At 43.8% G+C, this 12,521-nt stretch overlaps 1 protein-coding gene across 1 annotated transcript in view; it reads right to left on the bottom strand.

Annotated features, from left to right (window-relative positions):
• Positions 1-12,012, bottom strand: part of CAPG (capping actin protein, gelsolin like) — a 34,584-nt gene extending 22,572 nt beyond the window's left edge. The window contains exon 1 of the mRNA XM_090281629.1: positions 11,896-12,012. The gene's annotated coding sequence lies outside the window, so the exon portion shown is untranslated. The remainder of the gene's footprint in view (positions 1-11,895) is intronic.
• Positions 12,013-12,521: the final 509 nt, after the last annotated feature.

Raw genomic sequence — 12,521 nt, forward strand, 5'->3', positions numbered from 1 at the left:
GAGAACCCTTTTGCTACTGAATCTAGTTGCTGACTATAACACCCTATAGGTCTATGATAATATCTGTGTTTTTGAGTTAAAACTCCTAAAGCATTTCCTTTATTTTTCATGTATAAAAAGAAGTAAAGTTTATAATTAAGGTATCCCAGGGTGAGAATTTTAGATAATTCTTTCTTTAGAGCTGTTACAGTTTGTTTTCCTTTTGGGTTCCAATGGTTCCAATCGATCTGATTTTAATAAGACATAGAGGCTGGGACATTAATGAAAAACTTGGAATCTAATTGTGTCAGAATCCAGTGAGACTCAGGAAACCTCTAAGCCATTTTTGGTTGTTTGGTTGTGTTGTTTTTAGAAGAGAAAAGGATATTATTCCTCTCAGTCTTCAGGGTTAATCAGTAGCCCATCTTTAGATATTAAATGACCAAGGTATTTTACTTGGGGTAAACAGAATCAAAGCTTATCCTTCTGTTACAGTAGGCAGCTAGTTAGGTATTAACAAAAGAGAAGGGAGCCAGACATCTGGTTAAACTGAATTAACCAGGAAGGGGCAGCTTCACAGATAATCCAGGGAAGAGATGCTAATCCTTAAATAGGCATGAAAGACTGGCTTTCCAATCTCCCCAGGGAACAACTGTCTGTTCCCCCAGATTAACAGGGGTAGTGGTGGGGGTGATAAGAGTAATGGGGAAATTCCTTTGCTAGGCGCATGTGCAGTGTAAGTCAAGACTGCTCAGGAAGAAGTCCATTTACTATGAGGCATACACAGTAGGAGTAAAAATGGCGACCATAAAGGGGAGAGGAAAAAACCTGAATAAAGATAAGCTAGGTTAAGGGCATGAAGTTCTGGAAGATCCAGGAAAGGGATTGGGAAGAGGGAGGCACCAGCATAGCCCTGGGATGATCTAGGAAAAATACTGGATAGTTTGAATAATAACCTGCTCTCTCCCAAGCCCAAGGAAATATAATCAAAGCTTGGCAAAGGTGCAAGTCTCTTGCTTTCTCTCTTCAGCAGCCGTGTGGCCGAAAGCACAGCACTGATTGCAGTGAATAGAAACAAAGACTAAACTAGACTACTTGAGCCTCAGATGCCGTGCTAAGGGCACAGCAGCTCTGGCTCCTGGCACTTCTCCTGGGTATGATGGCCTCAAGTGCAGGCCTGCAGCCCCAGAGGATGGACTTATGCAGCAAGACAGAACTGAGCCACCTGATCATGGAGGAGACATCGCCTAAGCCCTTCCTTTATTATTACTCCAACAAATCTTACTACTATACCCCAAATCCTCCTATGTATCCTTGAAATGCATTTCCCATGATAGCATGGAAGAATCCTATTTCCTCCAGCAACACTTTGAGACCCTGTGTCCCTTTATGGCTAGCTGTTGTAATAGGTAAATTGTGTCTTCTTTTGAGTCTAATATGTCTGAGAGCATAAAAGTAAATCATCTACATATTAGGTTAGGGTGGAATCTCTGGGAAATTCAGCGTCATTCTAATCAGCCTTTAGCATCTGAGAGAAATAGGTGGGACTCTCCATATCCCTATGGGTCATTACTGTCCAAGTAAACTCAAAGAGTAATTTCCTGTCTTCCTTTTTTTCTTTAACAGAAATGCTTAAGAAGGCACTACATAAATTTATCACTGAAAAATATTAGCAGTCTGCTGGAACAGCTGATAATAGGGTATGTGGATTTGGAACCATTGGATATCTTTATTTATAGCTATGAGATCCTGTACAAATCTCCATGCTTTCCCATTGGGTTTCTTTACTAGAAGGATAGGAGAATTAAAGGGACTTGTACATGGGATTATTAGTCCCCTTTTAAAGTAATGTTGTTTAATGGGCTTAATTCCAGCTAGTGCATCAGGTCTTAAAGAATATTGGTGACTATTAGGGAGAGGCAAAGTATTGTCAATAGTTATTTTAATAGCGAAGGCTACTTTAATCTTGCCAATATCTGTACTGGAAAAGGCCCAGAGTTGCATTGGAACATCCTGTAACAAACATTCAGCCAGTCTCAAGGTTAGTTTCCTCTTGTAGAGGTCCTTTAAAATCATTATATTTTCAGTCGGTTCAGTATCTGATTTGTTTAGTTCTAAATACATTTCACCCTCTGGGAAAAGGATATGTGGGCATCATGGGTTTCAAGAAAGTCTCACCCCATCATGTGAATTGGGTCAGATTTGACTAGTAAAAATATATGTTGCCCAGTAGCATCCCCTAGTTGAAAGGAAACAGGCTCCATTTTAAAAGCAGATACTGGTTGATTAAATATCCCTACGATTTGTACAGAAGTTTACTCCCAGGGAGAGGGGCCGTTTAGTTGAGTAGGCTTAAGGACAGATAAAGTAGCCACAGTACCTACAAAGGTCTTAGTAGTGTCCCCTTTTATAGTAATTTCAATTTTGCCTAAAGTATTAGTAAAGATAAGGGGAAATGTCCTCTCCTAGTCCTTGGAGCGGTCCTATGCTTGTTACTGTTTCTCTCCTTTTTCTAAATCCCATCTCAGTTTTCTACAACCTTTCTTAAAACAACCCAACTTTTTACAATAAAAGCAGATTCTTCTACAGGAGTTTCCAAGCAAATCTATTTAGCAATTCTGTTCCTTTGCTCTCAGAAACCAATAGGTGCATTAATTGGAATGTCACAATAGCCAGGATCATATGTTCTAACAGTTAAATAAAACTTCTTTGTGAACCCATCAGGGTCCTGGAGAGGGTTGGGGAAACCTTGAGGTAGGTTTCTTAATTCTGTTCTAGTTACAAGGAGAGTAGATTATGGCTGATTATCCTGAGATGGGCTTTTCTCTACAGGGAGCTAGCTGCCAGAATCTCTCAGTGTGTGTTTTAATCGTAGTCTATCCTGGTCTGGTTTTCTATTCTAAGTGTCCTCTAGGTCAGTAGGGAGTTGCAGTGGGAGAGGTGTAGGAAAGAGGAGAGGTGTAGGAAAGAGGAGAGGGAGGAGGAAAGGAGAGTAAGTATGAACAGCGAAGTAAAAGGCAGAGCGGGGCAGTTGGAGAAGAGGGGAAAGTGGGGTGTTGGCATTCTTTAGTTCAGAGACACTCTGATATTTCTTATTAACATCATGTAGAGAATGTATTTGTGCTCCTCCTAGAAGCTTCTAATTTCAAACAAAACAAGCTTCCTACTCATACAGTGTAATTTTAGGGCTGGCTTTTTCAAATTGTGTGCACAAAAACATGAATTTAGGTGTCAAAAGAGCTCCATTTTGGCTTCTTAAGTTAATATCACTTCTAGATGTACCTTCCCACTTCTGTAAGCAGTTGCAAGTAAAGGCTCCCTGTGAATTATATATCTACAGGAGTATTAATAGGGTCTGGGGCTGGGGGTTTGAAAGCCTTGGAGGCATGATTTCCCGTGTTAATTTTAGTTTTCTTTTGAGATCTGCAGTCTGAAAACTTTCCAAGGATATTATGTGGTGGATTGAAGTGTGCTGCTTCAGGGGTGGAGCTCCAAGGGGCTGTCACCTCCCAAGTCATGTCAACCCTTCGTGCGTCTTGTTCTCTCCCCAGCTGTGTAATACAACTGTGAGGACATAGAGCACTAGATAACCAATGTTTTTATGTGTGTGTCCCCAGATGAATCAATTATTTAATTACAGTTTTGTTGGGATTCCCCACGGGGCCCTGCCTATCTTGAGGGGTGCCCTCTGACATCTCCACATAGATTCTTAGTCACCTAAGAATACCTGAAAGTCAAGCTAGAGGGAGGAAATGCCCCTTATCTCTGGAGCTAAATGAGTTCAGACTCATTTATCCAGCAAAGGAATTTGTTCAGACTCTCAGTAAGTAATTCCAACTAAAAAGCCAAAATTAAAAACCAGCCACCCATTTTGTTTTGTTTTTCCCTCCTGTCTCTAAGTTATCTCAACCCTTATTCTTAGACTGGGTTGTCTCAACCCTTAACCTTTAGTGCTATCTCAAGGATGTTTTATTTTATAAGAACAGCTCAAAGTCAGGACCTCCTATCTTAAAGCAAGGAGTTCTGGAATTTTAAGAAAAACCATCCAATGAAGCCCTGCTGGTACCTAGCACCAGGTCTGGGTCTGCAGAGTGGTCCTAGGTGGGTTTCTTTGGAATCCTGCTCATTATAGCAAGGAAATGTTGATGTAAAAAATGTCCAAACCCATATAGATGGCCAACAGACATATGAGAAAATGCTCAACCTCTCTAATTATCAGACAAATGCAAGTTAAAGCCATAATGAGATATCCCCTCACACCTGTCAGAATGCCTATCATTAATAAATCAACAAACAAGTGCTGGCAAGTATGTGGAGAAAAGGGAACCCCCATGCATTGTTGGTGGGAATGCAGACTGGTGCAGCCACTACGGAAAACAGTGTGGAGTTACCTCAAAAAATTTAAAATGAAACTGCCTTATGATATAGTGATCCCACCTCTGGATATATATCCAAAGAAACCCAAAACAATAATTTAAAGAGATATGCACCCCTGCATTCATTGCAGCATTATTTACAGTAGCCAAGATATGGAATCAACCCAAGTGCCCATCAACAGATGACTGGATTAAAAAATTGTGATAGCCATGGCTGGTGTGGCTCAGTGGATTGAGCGTCGGCCTGCGAACCAAGTATTGCTGGTTCAATTCCCAGTCAGGGCACATGCCTAGGTTGCCCGCCAGGTCCCCAGTTGGGGACGCGTGAGAGGCAACCACACATTGATGTTTCTCTCCCTCTCTTTCTCCTTTACCCTCTCTCTAAAAACAAATAAATAAAATAAAATAATTTAAAAATATTTAAACTATATATATTTTAAAGTCGTGAGATTATAAATATATATCAAACATGGGGGGCGAATCTTACCATTTGCGATAGCATGGATGGACCTACAGGGTATTATGCTAAGTGAAATAAGTCAGTCAGAGAAAGACAAGTGCCATATAATTTTACTTAAATGCAGAATCTAAAGAACAAAATAAGTTAACAAACAAAACAGAAACATACAGAAACAGAACAAACCAATGGTTGCCAGAGGGGAGGGGGTGTTAGGGTGGTTGGTGACACGGGGCTGTGAGAGAATTCACAAAGAGAAGAAAAGGCAGAGAGCAAAGTTTTATTCACTTCCCAAGCATGGAAAGAGGCTAGGCACAAAGAAATGCAGTGAAAAGTAGAGGCTTTGAGTTTTTATTGGATTATAAAGGGGGTGGGGGTTGTTGTTGTGTGGAGCTGTTAGAGGCGTTGTAGCACAGTGGGTTTCCATTGGTTTTGTATAAGCTGTAGTTTGTTCCAATGTTATCTTCTGACTGTGGTTGTGGGGAGTGGTTAGTCACATTCTGTTCTTTCTTTCTACTAATTTTCAGTCCTGGGGACAAGCTCAGGAGAGTAAAGTGGAGTCATGTTTAACAAGGTCAGAGGCCTGCTTTGCAAACGGTGCCGTGATAGCAAATGGCACCAGCTTCATCCTTTTAGGGACTGGGTGAAAAAGGTGAAAGGATTAAGAAGTACAACTGACAGTTACAAAACAGTTATGGTGTATATAAAGTACAGGGAATATAGTCAGTAATATTATAATAACTATATATAGTGTCAAGTGGGTACTGAAAATATTGGGGGGGGGTCATCATATAAAGTATATAATTACCTAACCACTATGCTGTACACCTGAAACTAATATAAGACAATATTGAATGTCAACAGTAATTGAAAAAAATTTTAATATGTCCAAACTTGTAGAGAATTTTTATGAGTTTATTTGAGCAAATTTATGACAATTGCCAAGAACAAAATCTCAAAAAAACTGAGAAAGTAATCCAGAAAATGGTAGTTTTACAGTTTATTTTATACATTAGAATAAAAGGAGGAAACGTAAGGGAAGGTTACATGAAATTTATTGGTAGATTAGAGAGGTGGGAGAAAGCAAAGCAGGGAAATCTCTCAGATTGAATAAAGAGTAAAACAGACACATATTTCTTTTAAATTGGTGAGTACAGGGTAGTTAACATGTATAGCTCATAGAGATGGTATTTGGGGAACAAGATAACACGATCTCCAGCTTTGATGGTGGGTGTGCCCTGAGGGGTCTGGAGATTACTCTGACATTTCAAAAGAATCTTATCTTAGATGCTAAAAGTTTGACCTTTGTCAAGGAAGCTTCAGACCTAGCATGTGACTGCCTGTGATTCATTTGTTTTTTTTTTTATGAATTATTTTTAGGGAGAGAAAGGAAGAGAAAGAAACATTGGTTTGTTGTTCCCCTTATTTATGTATTAATTGGTTGCTTTTCTTACTTTTTTAAAAAGATTTTATTTATTTTTATTTTTATATATATATATTTTAAAGATTTTTATTTATTTGTTTATTTTTACAGAGAGGGGAAGAGAGGGAGAAAAAAAGGGAGACAAACATCCATGTGTGGTTGCCTCTCACATGCCCCCACTGGGGACCTTGCCCGCAACTCAGGCATGTGCCCTTACTGGGAATTGAACTGGTAACCCTTTGGTTTGCAGGCCGGCACTCAATTTACTGAGCCACACTCACCAAGGCTGCAACTCACTTTTAATTAGAAATTTTTATGTTCAGGCCATCCTATGTGATTTCTTTCAGTCTCTGAGTTTGCAAGGCCTGCCAGGCAGGCCTCCCCTGAGCTTGTCAGGTTTAGTATGTGGCCCCCTTTTTGTCCACATAGATAACTTATCCGGGGTCACACTGCCAGTTCAGTAGCAGAAGCAGGATTCTAACCCTGGCTGGTGCTAGACCTGCAATACCTCACCCTCTTCCTTTTCATTCAGAGGAAAACAGGCTAGACAGTGTCTGCACCAGGAGGCCAGGCGTTCTGGAAATTAGTCAGACAAGCAAATGATCTGCTCTTCCACCTTGGCTTCTAAATGGGGAGAGCGATGAGCATCAGGCAAACCCCACAAGATGTCAGGTGACAAAAGGCATCAGGATCAGGGCATGGCCCTGGCTCCCTGACACAATGGTTAATAGGACTTTTTCCTTTCTTGGGAAGCAACTTCAAAATTTTGAACTAGTATTAGTTTCTCCGAGGGCCACTGATGGGGCCTAGGGTAAGGGAAGCAATTCAAAACTCGGTTCTGCCCCTTTCCATTTGGGTGATGCTGGGTAACCACACTCCACTGAGGAATGCTCAGAGACCATTCTCCCTCCCCTTGTCCTCCCTCCTCTGACCAGCTGCTCACCTGCAGACTCAGCTTATAAATCCGTCCTCTGAAACATGTAGTGATCCCTAACTCCCTCCTCGGTGCTCCCTGCATGCTCTGGGCATCAAGGCCACTGGACCATCTGGATCTACAGCCTCCAGAACACTTTTCAGCCACATCCTACTAACAAAAGTGGAATTGTATCCATGGGTAAGCTAGTACCCTGGCCTGCTTCCAGACAGCTACTAAGTCCTTGCTAGGTATAGTCCTTCCAAAGCATTTCCATTTTCTATATTTTTTAAGGTAAAATTTATAGTGAAATGCACAAATCATAAGTGTACAGTGAATGAGTTCTGATATATGCAAACACCCATGTCACCCAAGATATCCCTACCAAGATATAAAACACTGCCGCCACCACCGTCCACAAAAAGTGCCTCTTCCGCCACAGTTAGCTCCTCCAGCACAGGGCCCCTGTCAGGGTACGCCTGTGATCCCAGGACCCAGCAGAGCACTCAACAGGTAATAGACACTCCAAAAAATTGTTTTTAATTTTTAATTTTTATTGATTTTTTTAGAGAGGAAGGGAGGGAGACAGATAGAAACAGAGACAAAGAAAGAGAGAAACATTGATTTGTTGTTCCACTTTTATGCATTGATTGGTTGACTCTTGTATGTGCCCTGACCATGGATCGAACCCGCATTCTTGGCATATCAGGAAAATTATTTAACCAACTGAACTACCTGGCCAGGGCCAACAATTTTTTAATTGATATTTTAACAGATCAGAGAGCAAAATCCCCATATTCTAGTACTGCTCCAGCCTCTGTCACCATGAGAAAGTTGCTTAAACAAGTTCCCTGCCCTTAAAGTGAGGACAATACCCTACCTTGGGGAATTGAGGGGCTCCACTGAGGCAACCTACAGGAGGCAATTTGAAAAAAAGCCTGGACATGTGCAAGGTACTGTGACCATTATTGTTATTATTTCATTTAACAGTTTTTAATGAAAGCTGCATGTAAGATTACTTTATTCCTGCAACTTCTCAATTGTTTTGTCCTAATATTTGCCCTTTTCCTTTCCTGTTTGGCAAGATTTCACTTAGTGTTTAAGGATCTTTTTGTGGCCTTTATCCAGCTTTAGCCCAGTGATAACCACCTTGCTGGGGTCCATGCCCACATGAACAGTTGTACCATTAGCTTTCTCCCACTGCACTTGTTCAGTGTAAATGACACATTTCTTCCTGTAAAGCTGGACTACTTTGTCAATTTGCTGCTCTTTGTCCTCACACAACCTGAACTTCATCCTTTTGGATGGGGCATGGATCAAACATTGTACTTTTGTCTCAGCACTTTGGAAAAAGAAGACATAACCTTCTTGAGAATGTGAGAAGGTGCATTGAAATGCCTTTTACTGTTCCTGCTCTGGTCAGACATCAGAAAGGAACTGAACTTCATTTTGGCCACTGGTGCTTCAGCGATTGCCGCAGATGGAACGAGTGACCATTATTAATAAACTCCTACTTCTAGGACAAATATCTGGCTGAAAGAAACCAGGACTGGGAGGCATCAGACACTGACTTCCGGGCTTGGCTGCTTGGGTTCCAGCCAAGGTCTGAAGGCGCCAAAGAGGGCCAGATTTTTTCCTTTCATGTCCATGAACTCAGGCTATGAACTAATTTTCAGGGCTAAGAATTTCCTGAAATTGCAAAGGATTGTCCCTAAGCGAGTTCCCTACCTGCCACACAGCCCTCTCTAAGCCTTAGTTTCCCAGTAAAATGTAGCGGTAGACAAGGAGAGTCTCTTCTGGTTCCTCTGACTCCAGCCTAGAACAGTTTAGGGTGAGTTCTTGCACTCTCTCAGCCTGTGGGACTGACATGGACTTGTCACAATACCTAAAAATTCCAACATCAAAACCCCCCAGAATATTCCTTTGATGGCATTGACTCACAATGCTTCTAGGCCTTAAATGTGATCTGCACTGAATGTTTCCATATCATTGCAACTAGTTCTGAGGAATGGCCAGGGGTGTGGATGACCATTTTTTCTGCATAAAGCTCAAGGTTCAAAAGTGTTTTGTTGTTATTGTTGTTTATTAATCACTGCCAGATGTTCAGAGGCATCCTGGACAGTAACACTCTGGAATTCCGCGGAGACTTCTTGGAAAAGTAGGATTGTCAAGTACAGTAGGAACGAGAGGGCCAGGAGGAGCTCAGGAGGAGCACAACAACAGCAGGGAAGGACACAGTGACTGGGGTAGGAGGGACTGGTTCCCAGGGAAGACACAAGAGAGCAGGTTTACCCCTCAAGCCCAGGGTCACACAGATCCTCACCAGTACAGTAAGGTTAATAAGAGCTGAGGGCTGGCACTATATGTCAGGCACTGTCCTTTATATAATTTTTCACTTAACCCTCCCATTTACCCTCTAAAGTAGACATACTATCTTCATTGAACAGATAAAGAATGTGAAGTCAAAATCACTTGCTCTAAGACCCACTTAATAAGTGGCTGGGAATGTGTTGAGAGCTAGGTGGTGGGTCCCCATCCCTCCCCTCCCAACCCTCACTGCCCACAGCCTCCTGAGGTGGAGCTGGGCTGAGATGGGCCCCTTTCTCCCTGGCAGGACCTTCTCTCCCTCCTCCTCTCCCAAGGCCCAGGCTGCTCTCAGCACTGACTGCTAGTGCCAGCTGGGTCTCTGCTCACCCTCTAGATACCTGTTTGTTTGTTTGTTTTTTAAGTTCTATTTCAAAATATACTCACAAGAAGTTGCAAAAATAGTATGGTGTATTGATACATGCGACAACCTGGACAAATTTTTAAACATCCTGCTAAGTGAAAGAATCCAATCACAAAAGACCACATATTATACAGTTTGACTTGTATAAAATGTCCAGAATAGGTAAATCTATAGAAATTCAAAGATTAGTGGTTGCCTAGGGCTGAAGGGAATGGAGGGGTTCCTAGGAGGTGACTGCTAATGGATACAGGTTTCTTTTGGAAGTGATAAAAATGTTCTAAAATTAGATTGTGATCATGGGTTGCACTGTTAATATACTAAAAAACATTGTACACTGAATAAAGCTATTAACAAACAAAAACCACAAGGGCTTTGTGATCTTTGAGTGACAAAACCATCCTTGACCCATTTGCACCCCACTTAAAAAAAAGAGAGGCTCCATGTCTCTGTTACCCAGCTTCTCCTAATGGGGACATCTTATATAACTATAGAAAGTGTACCTGCCTCTTTAAAGTGGGGCTCCTGAAGGTCCGGAGCCCTTATTCCAGTGCTTCAGGTTCAAATCCTGATGATGATCACACCTCATCCATCTTTACAGTTTACAAAATACCCAACCCCACACACAAACACCATTTAAACCTCAAAACAAACCTGTGAGCCAGGGCCGCCCCACTTCTTGGTCTTCTTGGTCACAAGAAGCTTCCTCCCATCCCAAACTTCCTCTGTAGGTTTGCAAATTTAGCAAATAAAAATTTTCTGTCAACCCTGTAAGGTGATCAGCTCTAATGTGCCAGCCAGCCCTGGGCGTATCTGTTCATCATTTTAAGATAGTATTGATCAGACTCTTTTAAGAACTGAAAAGGCTCTGGGCCCTCTCCTAGCCCAGCCTTGCCCATCAGGCTTGGTCTGGGTCTCCAAGGCCAAAGCCTCACTTCAGCCTTTTTCTGTAGCCCTTCGGTTTGTGCCTCAGTTTGCCCACCTGGAGGCGGGTCCTGCATTCCCCCATAGATACATCGCAGGGCGGCGGGCCGGCGGTAAGGGCCAAGGGCTGGGGGTCCCTGGAGTCGGGAACCCCGCTCCGGGCCTTCTGTTTGTATCCAGGAAGGCAGGAAAACGAGGAAGAAGGATGGCAGCGCTTCAGGCTCAGCCCGGGTAGGACCGACCCTCCTCCCAAGCCGGGACTACAACTCCCAGCAGGCGTGCGCTGCAACCTCTGTGCCAAGCCCAGGTCCAGCGGACCATCACGGGAGGGGTCAGGAGCACAGGAACGCTGCAGCGGACCTCGGGACACACTCGCTGACACACGCTCACCCGCCTGCCACACATGCCCTGCCTCCCGCTACGAACTACAATTCCCAGCAGGCGTGGGCTCCCGGGTGGGGCCTCCAGGATGGGCACGTTCGTGACCGGAAGACTGCGTTCTGCGCGGTGGAATCTCCATCGCCGAGTGGGGGCTCCCTTGAAATGAGGAAGTGGGTCTCCGAGCAAGCCCGACTCCCGGGCCCTGCATACACTGCTCCGCCTTGGAGTCGCCAGCCTGAGCCCCACGTCTCGAACCTGAGCCCCGCCACGCCCTCGCCTCGTGGTGGGGCTGTGGGGGAAGGGGTGGCAGGTGGGGGCTTGGGACCGTCGCCTGGAAGGGACTCCCAGAGAGCCTCCCTGACCTCTCCACCATCGCCTGGAGCGAACTCCTTTTTCTGGAGGGAGGAGCATCCCCGACCCTTAGGTGGGACTAAGCTTGGTAGAGCCCCTGGGTGGCCTGCAGGGCTGCTGGAGAAAACCAGGGAAGGCTTGGGTCCTCCGTGTCCTGGGACGTAGGTCCGGACGTTCGGGCCCAAGCTTCAGCTTTACAGGGCAATGCTAGGTAAGGCTCAGGGGCATCCAGGAAGTTATAACCAGGGCATTCTCACTCAGGATGCTCTCTCTCAAAGTGCTCTGCTCAGGGTCAAGCGCCAGAACTCGTATCCTGACTTCCCAGGTTACCCAAGGATCCGCTGTGGCGCTGCAGAAAGGACTTACCCAAACCCTTCAGTGCAGGTCAGGAATGCAGGGGTCCAGCCTGTTCGGCGGGATGAGCTGTGCTGAGGCCCCACTTCATTCACCCTCCGGGCTCAGGGCAGTCTCTCCAGAGGCCTCCTCTCAGCTGATTTCTGGCTCCCAAGTGGGGATTCAGGTTACACCCGTATCGGGAGCATTGACACCATAGTGACCAGAAACACATTGGACTTTGTGTCTCCAACCTCATTTTCAGCTATTACACTTTCTGTTCTGGTCATATACCGCTATGTCCCTGACCATCAAGGTTGATAGGAAAAGACCCAGTTGATGAAGGTATAGTAAGGACCCTCTAATGTAAGTGAGATTTTATTCTGAGTTAGTTCAAGACTAGCCCCTTCCTAGAAATACTCCATTTAGTAAGTTAGAAACAACTCCAGAAAAGATATGCCAAGTAGATTGCTCAGGTTCCCTAGGTAGCAAGAGTTGGGGGTCATAATAACTGGTCAGGTGATCTCTAAGCATGCTCATTTTTGTCTGGGAAGTTCTCAAAGTATTTCTGTTTTCCAAGTATTTATGTTAAGACAACCAGGCTTTTGTTCAGTAGCCTCTCTGCCCCTAGACACAAAAGATAAATACCATAGAAACTT

This window comes from Furipterus horrens, unplaced genomic scaffold (assembly GCF_987537825.1).
Source record: "Furipterus horrens unplaced genomic scaffold, mFurHor1.1.pri manual_scaffold_6, whole genome shotgun sequence".
Taxonomy (NCBI): domain Eukaryota; kingdom Metazoa; phylum Chordata; class Mammalia; order Chiroptera; family Furipteridae; genus Furipterus; species Furipterus horrens.